The sequence below is a fragment of the Bison bison genome, unplaced genomic scaffold (genome assembly GCF_000754665.1).
Source record: "Bison bison bison isolate TAMUID 2011002044 unplaced genomic scaffold, Bison_UMD1.0 scf7180017864303, whole genome shotgun sequence".
NCBI classification, from domain to species: Eukaryota; Metazoa; Chordata; class Mammalia; order Artiodactyla; family Bovidae; genus Bison; species Bison bison.
Window position 1 is genome coordinate 1317756 of NW_011494875.1, and position 8654 is coordinate 1326409.

General features: G+C 36.4%; 1 protein-coding gene across 13 annotated transcripts in view; it reads right to left on the reverse strand.

Annotated features, from left to right (window-relative positions):
• HIVEP2 (human immunodeficiency virus type I enhancer binding protein 2) overlaps positions 1-8654 on the reverse strand; it is a 222470-nt gene that overhangs the window by 171282 nt on the left and 42534 nt on the right. The gene's annotated exons all lie outside the window — the stretch shown is intronic.

The following is an 8654-nucleotide window of genomic DNA, read 5'->3' on the forward strand; positions in this document are numbered from 1 at the left end:
ACTCTTTCTTTTTCTCTTCTTCTTCTGGGACCCCTATAATTAGAATGTTGGTGTGTTTGATATTGTCCCAGAAGTCTCTGAGACTATCCTCAGTTCTTTTCATTCTTTTTACTTTATTCTGCTCTTCAGAAGTTATTTCCACCATTTTATCTTCCAGTTCACTGATTCGTTCTTCTGCTTCAGATATTATGTTATTGATTCCTTCTAGAGATTTTTAATTTCAGTAATTGTGTTGTTCATCTCTGTATGTTTGTAATTTAATTCTTCCAGGTCTTTGTTAATTGATTCCTGCATTTTCTCCATTCTGTTTTCAAGATTTTTAATCATCTTTACTGTCACTATTCTGAATTCTTTTTGAGGTAGTTTGCCTATTTCCTCTTCATTTATTTGAACTTCTGTGTTTTTAGTTTGTTCCTTCATTTGTGCAGTATTTCTCTGCTTTTTCATTATTTTTTTTTTTACACTTATTGTATTTGAGGTCTCCTTTTCCCAGGCTTCAAGGCTGAATTCTTTCTTCCTTTTGGTTTCTGCCCCGCTAAGGTTGGTGCAGTGGTTTGTGTAAGCTTCGTATAGGGTGAGATTTCTGCTAAGTTTTTTTTTGTTTGTTTTTATTATATACTACTTTTGATACAAAAATTTGTCTTCTAAAATTAATTAAAGGAAACAACCTTTCATTAGCTTTTTAAAATCTTCCTCCTTGTATGAAATAATGGGAGATTATTGAACCTCTATTTCTAAATCAGTTGAGAAATGTACTGCTCAACTACTATCCATAAACTAAATATGTACCAGATGACTGAGATTATTTTTAAATGAATACAAGATCAATTAAACCAATGAAAAGAAAATGATGAAATGCTTTATAAATCCTAAAGTATACCCCAGATACACAATAGGATCTGAACCTCCAAAGAAGAATACTAACAACAAGGCACAATATAGATAATTAATAAGAGGCCACTAGAGGAGCCCCTGGTGGTCCAGTAGTTAGCTTTCACTGCTGAGGGTCCAGGTTCAATCACTGATTAGGGAAACTAACATCCTGCAAGTAGAGCAGTGCAGGCAAAAATTACCAAAAATTAATTAATTAATTAAAAAGGAAAAATGGAGGAAAAGTTTTTAGAGACTGATAAAGTGATTCTCACAAAGGACCAATGATCTGAAGAAACATTTCTGAAATTATATTTAAATTTTAATATTCAGACATTGGAAGAACACATTATAAATGTTCAAAAACATATGGAAAAACTGATTTCTAAACAGAGTATTTTTAAAGTGTTTTATAAATATGATACAATTTTTTGCTATTAAAATCTGAAGTTAAATGTATTTCTTTATTTACCAGTCCTTCACTATATTCAGGCCTTAAATGTAATTTTCATCTACCTCCTAAACACTCATCTGTAAATCTACATTTATCTATAGATATAAGAAATATGATTTGTTAGATCCTCTAAATATTAAAAATAAAAACTGATAAATGCCCTCTTGCTGATCATTGTATGATTCTAAAATATACATGTCTATAAGAATCCAATTGGCTTAACAGGAGACCAAGAAGCAAGATGAATAAGCAGAGAACTGCACTATTTAAAAATTATCTTTATGAGTATAATTTTTAAATAATTTTTGAAACATTCATCAAATACTAATCAGAAGTAGATAAACCAGATAAAACTAAGCTAAAATTATTAAACTTACAAAATAAAAAAAAACAAAATTAAATTTTAAAAATATTAGAACCAAGTATAAAATGACAAGTATTAGTATTTGTAATGTATAAAGAGTTCATAGAAATTTATTTTTAAAAAACCTAGGAAATAAATTAGAAAATAGGACAAACCAATTCAGAAAAAGAAATATAACTAATAAAGAAGCTTCACTAATTATTAAAGAAATACAAACCAAAACAACAACGCAGGCAAGACTTTCACTTTCGTACAGCTATGATGAAAATGGGAAGTGACCTGAAAATAGGGATCATGTATAATAAAAATATTCAAGTACTTCAACAAATAAAATTGTGAATATTCAGAAATAGGAGAATTTTAAGGAAACAGTGACCATTAAAATAAATCAAAATTATATGGCCATTAAAAGAGTACAGAAATGAGCAAAATGGAAAGTTTATGTTTTGAAAATAAGGGCTACATCAATATCATGATTATAACCATTTCAAATGTGTGAATTTGAGCAAAGATCAGGAACATACAAGAAAAAATTAAAAATCAGATCAACAGATTATAAAAGGTGATCAGATAGTTATGTCTTTTATTTATTTGTGTCATAATAGTGCATGTGGGATAAAATTTAAAGCTTGACAAGAACAAAAGAACACATTAATCTAATGAGTCCCTAAATAAAATCTCCCAAATGCATCAGTCAGTACCTACCACGAGACAACGACTATTCCCCCAGACAAGTTCACCAACGGCTGGATCTCTGTACCCAAAGCAAGTCTCAAAATTTTATACAAAATGAGACCATGAAGGATCCACAGCACATGCCCTCTGAGCCATTAATCCACACCCAGACCTTTAAATATTTACTATATAGCTTGTGATGTTAGGAATGGTTCACTGTTATCCTTTTAACTGTATCACATCCATTATTTCTACAGGAGTTCATGACATGCTACCAAATCACGTTGTTTGAATACAGGCAGTTCTCAACTTACAAACACCTGACTGAGGAAAACCAAAAATAAAACCAGCTGCTGCTGTCCCCGGGCTGTCGCCTTCTAACACTACCAGAGGTCTTGCTGATACTCCCAGAGAGACTCAGCTGTTGTGAAAAAAAATCTTAAGCTTCTTAGAGCATTGGAAGGGAGGAAGGGTGGAAGGAATGAGAGCAGGACTAACCAGGGAAGCCACACAAAGCTTGTGCTTACCCTCCACATGACTCGATAAACATCGGATGAATGAATGAATGAATTTCCACACCCTGCAGTTTGAGCCTGATGACTCGGCCCCTATCCTATTCCAATAGCCTGATGATAACAGCCCTCTTTCTTGGGCTCCTGATTCACGGAGCTGGAGCTAAAGAAGGGAATCGAAACCCAGTAACAAACAGCTGTGATCAACAGGTTGCCCACTAAGGCAGTTCACTGGACAGAGTCCAAGCCCAGGACCAACCCAGGAAAGTCTGCGTCCAAAAGCACAGGCAAAGAGTACGGGATTCACAGAGAGACAAGACAAGACATAAATGGTGAGAGGAAAACAGAAATTAAAAGTCCAGCAAAGGTTATTAATAATGATGCCAAATGAGCTCAAAGAAATGAAGGCTAGATGTGATAGGGAAGAAGTAAAGATGGTGTCAAACTGAGGGTGGGCTGGTTTGGGAATAATGTTGTGGCTCCACAGAGCCCCAGTTTAATGTATGATTCACTTCACTCAGATGACCTTACAGAAGTAGGACTACTTTATACACATCTCAAGTCTAGTAACTTATCAATTCATTTCACCCTTTGCATATAGTCATCTTCTGAAATTTTAAGCCACTCCATTGCTCAAAAATCTTCCTCAGCTCCTCTTACCAACTGAATTAGAGAAATCACAGTATCGCAGAGTTTGGGATACTGTGAACTTTAACGCCTAAGATACTGTGAGTTTTAAGGCCTTTAAACTCACAGTGAAAGAGGTAAAACAACTTCACTCTTTAATGGAAGATCTATCACAAGATAGCCTAAGGAATCATATTCCTTATGATTCTCTGATCTTATCCTTGCACATTTCTTGACTCCTTGGCTTTCACTCCCAGGCACCATACTGAACGTATCCAACTCTTTGTGACCCCATGGACCATAGCTTGCCAGGCTCCTCTGTCTGTGGAATTCACCAGCCAAGAATACTGGAGTGGATTGTCATTCCCTTCTCCAGGGGATCTTCCCAACCCAGGGACTGAACCCGTGTCTACCACATGGCAGGCATATCCTTTACCATCTGAGCCACCAGGGAGGCCTGAACAACTATAGAGGGCACCATTTATATCACCGTCTATGTGAACAGTGCCCTCAAAAGTTTAAAAGTATTCAACACGTAGGCAGCCATTTGGGGTGCTCCTCCTTTCATCTGGAACACTCTCTCTGCATGGAATGCCATCTCCCAATCCCAACTTTGCTTCTAAAGATGCTAGTAGTTTTTCAAAGTCCATGTCTTCCATGAAACCTTTCCTGGTTCCCACAATTGGTTGTAATCTTTTTCTTTGCAATTTCACTTGGTTTATGTCACTTATTTATGTATATCCTGTCTTCTAGTATAATGAGTTAATTATGTACGTCTTATAACCAATCCTAGATTGTATGCATAATGTCCAAAAACGTAAATAGCACAGAATTCCCCTTTCTTTCTATACAGTCCCAAGCCTATTGCCCAAATCACAACAGGTACTTAACTACTGGCTGGGACATTTGTACGGGGTGGAGACAGATGATTCAGGAACTAGAAATGTTAGAGGAGGTAGTTTAGACTGGAAAGGAACATAGCCACAGAAAACGTGGGACTAAATTCTGATAACCTGATGCCTTCAGGCTCACTGGTCTTGAGAGGGTGCTAAGTGGCAGGATGTCACTATCAAAGTCACACTTTTCCTTATTTCAAAATTTTGCCTAAGACCAAACAGGTATTGCACTTACAAAAAAACAGAACCTCCTCCTCACCTCTAAGACAAAACTTTCCAAGAAAATGAATTCCCAATTATACACAACCAATCAAAAACACAGTTTTGAAACAAAATACAAAGTAACCCAGCACAATTTAAGCACAATTTAACCTATTTCACATAGTATCAAAAAATAATTTTCCTTCTTCATTTAACAAAAACCTACTAAAGAGCAAGTTTAAATGCAAATTTGAAACACCTGGAGAGCAGGTGTACCATTTCAGAGGGATCTAAATACAATTTTTTCTACTATATGGCGGAAAAGGCAATGGCACCCCACTCCAGTACTCTTGCCTGGAAAATCCCATGGATGGAGGAGCCTGCTAGGCGTGCAGTCCATGGGGTCGCTAAGAGTCAGACACGACTGAGCGATTTCACTTTCTCTTTTCACCTTCATGCATTGGAGAAGGAAATGGCAACCCACTCCAATGTTCTTGCCTGGAGAATCCCAGGGACAGGGGAGCCTGGTGGGCAGCCATCTATGGGGTCGCACAGAGTCGGACCCGACTGAAGCAACTTAGCAGCAGCAGCAGAAAGACTGAGATACTTCACTTGTACAGAGTCTCCATACTCAAGCAGATGATTCAAGTGATTCCCATTTTCTCACATACTGATTCTGATATCCAACACCAATTTAAAGAACAAAACAAAAGAGAGCTCAAATATGGGGGGCACACTTTGGGGCTCGCTTTTTAAAGATAGTGTTATCAACCAACAATACCTTCTTAGAGTTCACAGTATTCTCTCTTTCATCTATTCTAAGAGAGGAGTGAAAACTCCTCTCTTGCTTTCTTGCTGATTATTCCACCAAAAAAGTTAAAAAATGACCAAAACTAAAGCACATCTCTGTGACAATTTGCTACTTCAAATGGTTCTCTGAGCCTCTCTTTCACTGATTGGTCATTTTGTTACACAGTAAGGAAACAGGATGATGGCCGGCTGCTGGGGAATGAGGAGAGAAGCAAGAATGGAGCAAGACATACAAGCTTTGAAGACTAGATATAAATATAAGCACTTATATCAATACAAAATGCGAGCTTCTCGCAGTTTTTAGACTTAGAATATCAATTCGTCTGCTAGGATTTCAACTGATGTATTCGACAAGTACCCTCAAAATGCTGAATTAGGAAATTAGAGAGATGAGTTCGAAGACACATGTTCTACTTTTGTTTTCCATCTGTTATACTGATCATTCCCAAGTATGATTTATCAATCCTTTTTATGCCAGAATATCCCTTTGATTCTCCTTAAAAATAATGTCATGGAAAACTTAGTAATTAACATTTGAAAATAATACTGGAGTCGAAGGTCACAGCGTCACATATACTTTCCTTCAATAATAGATATATATTTCTGTAAATCTATTGTTCAGCATGGGCAATGGGACAGCAAACTTAAATGAAAAAATAAAACCTATGAGAAAATACAGTAGGTGCAGGATCAGAGATGAACGTCGTATTTCATTCCAAACACTATCAGAACTGACAAAGTTCCCTTTAGTGTACTTAGATCTAAATAGTAAGTCACTATTGATATTAGTCCTATCCTGTTTGTGAATGAAAATAAGACAACCCAAAGAAACTGATCATGTGATTAAAGAGGATAAATTGCCCTTTCTTACCCCACAAAAGAAACAGGAAGTTCCACAGTAAGAATATCTTTACCAATACTGAAAATATTAAAAATGTAAAACCAAACCTACAATATTCTGTAAGCATAATTTATTATTCATTTGTTCTCATCTGTCAATCCTAACTTGCCTCAAACTTTATTCTCAGTCTTTCTAATTGAATTGGTTCGATTTCACATCCCGCCCCATTATTTATCAGTTAAGTAACCATGGGTAAACTGTGGTTTTCATATCTACTGACCCAGGATAAGAGTAGGCTGATATGTCATAAAGACACAACCGGCATGACTCTTTCTCCTCCATGACACATTAAAACTGACTTAATTACTGTTTTGATGATTTTGTTTGCCCATTATTATATAATACTTTTTTTGCTGTTGTTCCTATTGCCATTTTCTTAATTGTTTGGGGTTTGATTTTGTAGATCTTTTTCTTCTCTTGTGTTTCTTGACTGTATAAGTCCCTTTACCATTTGTTGTAAAGCTGATTTGGTGGTACTGAATTCTCCTAACTTTTGCTTGTCTGAAAAGCTGTTGATTTCTCCATCAATTTTGAATGAGATCCTTGCTGGGTAGAGTAATCTTGGCTGTAGATTTTTCCCTTTCAGTATATATATATCCTGCCATTCCCTTCTGGCCTGCAGAGTTCCTGCAGAAAGATCAGCTGTTAAACGTGTGGGGTTTCCCTTGTATGTTACTTGTTGCTTCTCCCTTGCTACTGTTAATATTCTCTGTGTTTAATCTTTGTTAGTTTGATTATTATGTGTCTTGGCATGTTTCTCCTGGGTTTATCCTGTATGGAACTCTTTGCGCCTCTTGGACTTGATTGACTATTTCCTTTTCCATGTTGGGGAAATTTTCAATGATAATCTCTTCAAAAATTTTCTCATATCCTTTCTTTTTCTCTTCTTGTTCTGGGACCCCAATTATTTGAATATTGGTTCATTTGATATTGCCCCAGAGGTCTCTGAGACTATCCTCAGTTATTTTCATTCTTTTTACTGTATTCTGCTCTTCAGAAGTTATTTCCACCATTTTATCTTCCAGCCCACTGATTCATTCTTCAGCTTCAGATATTCTACTATTGATTCCTTCTAGAGTACTTTAAATTTCAGTAATTGTGTTGTTTGTCTCTGCATGTTTATTCTTTAATTCTTCAAGGTCTTTGTTAATTGATTCTTGCATTTCCTCCATTTTGCTTTCAAGGTTTTTGATCATCTTTACTATCATTATTCTGAATTTGTTTTCAGGTAGTTTGCCTATTTCCTCTTGATTTATTTGGACTTCTGTGTTTCTAGTTCATTCCTTCATTTGTGTAGTATTTCTCTGCCTTTTCATTATTTTTTTAACTTATTATGTTTGAGGTCTCCTTTTCCCAGGCTTCAAGGTTGAATTTGTTCTTCCTTTTGGTTTCTGCCCTCTAAGGTTGGTCCAATGGTTTGTGTAAGCTTCTTATAGGGTGAGATTTGTGCTGAGTTTTTGTTTGTTTGTTTACTAGTTTCTTTTTCCTCTGATGGGCAAGGCTGAGTGAGGTGGTAATGTCTGCTGATGATCGGGTTTGTATTTTTGTTTTGTTTGTTGTTTATTTTTTAATTAATTTATTCTAATTGGAGGCTAATTACTTTACAATATTGTAGTGGTTTTTGCCATACATTGACATGAATCAGCCATGGGTTTACATGTATTCCCCATCCGGAACCCTCCTCCCCCCTCCCTCCCCATCCCATCCCTCTGGGTCATCCCAGTGCACCAGCCCTGAGCACCCTGTCTCATGCATTGAACCTGGACAGGCGATATGTTTCACATATGATAACATACATGTTTCAATGCTATTCTCTCAGATCATCCTATCCTCGCCTTCTCCCACAGAGTCCAAAAGACTTCTATACATCTGTGTCTCTTTTGCTTTCTCACATATAGGGTTATCGTTACCATCTTTCTAAATTCCATATATATGAGTTAGCAAAGTGTATTGTTGTTTTTCTTTCTGACTTACTTCACTCTGTATAATAGGCTCCAGTTTCATCCACCTCATTAGAACTGATTCAAATGTATTCTTTTTAATGGCTGAGTAATATTCCATTGTGTATATGTACCATAGCTTACTTATCCATTCGTCTGATGGACATCTAGGTTGCTTCCATGTCCTGACTATTATAAACAGTGCTGTGATGAACATTGGGGTACATGCATCTCTCTCAATTCTGGTTTCCTTGGTGTGTATGCCCAGCAGTGGAATTCCTGGGTCATATGGCAGTTCTGCTTATTTAACTTCTATGCAGAGTACATCATGAGAAACACTGGACTGGAAGAAGCACAAGCTGGAATCAAGATTGCCGAGAGAAGTATCAATAACCTCAGATATG